Source organism: Tursiops truncatus, chromosome 11 (genome assembly GCF_011762595.2).
Source record: "Tursiops truncatus isolate mTurTru1 chromosome 11, mTurTru1.mat.Y, whole genome shotgun sequence".
Taxonomy (NCBI): Eukaryota; Metazoa; Chordata; class Mammalia; order Artiodactyla; family Delphinidae; genus Tursiops; species Tursiops truncatus.
In genome coordinates this window covers 18,249,790-18,252,407 of record NC_047044.1, presented here as the reverse complement: position 1 = coordinate 18,252,407, position 2,618 = coordinate 18,249,790, and the positions used below count along the sequence as shown (strand labels likewise).

The following is a 2,618-nucleotide window of genomic DNA, read 5'->3' as shown; positions in this document are numbered from 1 at the left end:
ACTAATCAAGGTCGTTTTAATTGTTGCTGCAAAATACTCACAAGTCCTCCAAGCTGCATGTAGCGTAAACGATAAGATGTTTGCCTGAGTCGTCTTCAGGAGCTTGAAGTCAGCTGCGTCTAGTTCGAGCTGAGCTGGTAAAGACCTGTTAAGACCACCGACTCTCCAACTGGGCATGCGCGAGTGTCCGCCCAGTGACCTTTCGAACTTGCGGAGGCCTGTAGCCTAGTTACACCTGCGCAGAATGTCAATTACCACCCCTTTTCCAATCAGTTTCCCCACGCTCCCCACGCCTCAGACAGTCCTGCTTCTTTGTTAGTTGTTCCGTAGATACCCCGGAGCCGCTTGCCTTCGCGGAGGTGGATTTGAAGTTTGTTCTCCAGTTTCTTCGTTTGGTTGCCTTGCGAGTAAGCCCTCTCTTCGCTGCAAACCTCAGCGTTAGCGTTTTTTGGCTTGCTGTGCAGCGAGCAAGACGAACCTGGTTCGGTAACGATTTCTCATGCTGAAAGTTTTCAGGGATGTAGTATTGTTTTCCCTTTTCTAAGTTTTTACTTCCCAAGGCACCATCTTCATTTGGAAAAATTCTACGAGTTCTTGGATTTGTTGAACCTACGTGAAGCAACTTTTTCAATTTTCTAGACAGCTGCTCAAGAGAGACCAACAGGTAGCTGCTGTTCCGAGCTCTCTTTCTTCTTTAGTCTAGCAAAAATTGCAGGGAGAATGAAAAATAAATCTTGACCAGAAAACTCACCTTAGATATCAATTTCTGGCCTTTTTTATTCCCCTGCAAAGCAAAAGATACAATTGATTCCCCAGTAAGCAGTTAGGTTTGTTCTACTTCAGAAGCATAAGCTTTGACCCGTTGGCCGTCTCACAAGGTCCAGAAATATCTTGTTTAAGATCCAAAGCAGTTCCTGGAGATGATGCTTCAGCATCAACCAGTGGCTTCACACTGCCTGGGTTCAAGTCCCCGCTCCACCACTTACTAGCCTTGTGACCTTGGACAAGTGAGTAAACCTCTGTCTGCCTCTGTCTCATATTGCAAAATGGGGATAGTATATGATACTAATACCTCTGTCCTAGGCTTGCGGTGAAGATTGAGATAAAAGTTTAGAATGTCTGGCATGTGTGAAAGGTATGTGTGTGTTTGTGATGGTGATGATGAGGATGCTAATGTTGGTGATGGCGAGGATGGTGGTTCTCCCTCCTTGGAATGCTGGTCAGGGCACACGTGAAATGCTTTATTAGTCCAAGTGACCAAGGACTAAAGTCTCGGTAGCTGGCATGATGTAGAGAAAGGACCACTGACAACTCAGAATGCTATAGCCATAGGGGATGCACAACAGTATTACCCAGGAAGTGTCCCAGCCCCTCTTTTGCCTTTTCCAATATAGGAAAAGTCTCCACATTCCAATCAGGAAATTAATCCTCTCACCCAAGAGGAAGCTCTCACCTCTCATGTTGTCACCGCTGAGGACAGATCGCGGGGGCAAAGGAGGTGAGTACTAGTCGAGGGGGACATAAGGAGGAAGCAATGAGAGAGCAGGAGGACAGCCCTGGGCAGGGGAAAGCCATTCCCAGGTCTTAAGTGCAGCGTAATAGGGGATACTGGAGAGAACAAACTACCTGTGTAGTATTGTTGATTTAAAATCCTCGTCTGGCTTCAGCGGTGCCCTGGCGGAGTGGACGGGCCATCCCGTCAGAGATACGTGTAACACGCCGTCTTACTGTGACCTAGGAACGTCTGCCAAGGATGTCTTCAGCAAAGGATATGGGTTTAGCGTGGTCAAAATAGATCTATGTAGTGGAGTGGAATTTTCTACGTCTGGTCATGCTTACACTGTTACAGGGAAAGCATTAGGCAACCTAGAAACCAAATACAAGATTTGTAACTATGGGCTGACCTTCACCCCAAAGTAGAACACAGTACTTTTGGGACAGAAATCTCTTTGGAGGATAAATTGAAACTCAACTCAAATTCACTCAACTCAAGGCATAAGTTCAACACAAGGGTTGAAACTGACTCTCGATACCATATTTGTCCTGAACACAGGAAAGAAGAGTGGGAAATTGAAGACCTCCTATAAACAGGATTGTCTCAGTCTTGGCAATAATGTTGATATAGATTTTTCTGGACAAACCATCTATGGCTGGGCTGTGTTGGCCTTTGAAGGTTGGCTTGCTGGCTATCAGATGAGTTTAGACACAGCCAAATCGAAACTGTCACAGAATAATTTCACCCTGGGTTACAGGGCCGCAGACTACCAGCTGCATACTCACATGAACGATGGCATTGAATTTGGAGGGTGGATCTACCAGAAGGTGAACAAGAAGACTGAAACATCAATAAACCTCGCGTGGACGGCAGGCAGGAACAACACACGTTTTGGCATCCCTGCTAAGTACAAGCTGGATTGTAGAACTTCTCTATCTGCTAAAGTAAATAATGCCAGCCTGATTGGACTGGGTTGTACTCAGGCCCTTCAACCAGGAGTGATACTGACCCTGTCAGCTCTCATCCATGGAAAGAACTTCAGTGCAGGAGGACACAAGGTCGGGCTGGGATTTGAACTAGAAGCTTAATGTGGTTTTGAATAAAGCATCAGCTTTGTCCCTGG

The 2,618-nt window shown here is 46.2% G+C and overlaps 1 pseudogene; it reads left to right on the top strand.

Moving 5' to 3' along the window:
* The first annotated feature begins 1,753 nt into the window (after positions 1-1,753).
* LOC101322387 (non-selective voltage-gated ion channel VDAC3-like) lies at positions 1,754-2,618 on the top strand (annotated as a pseudogene).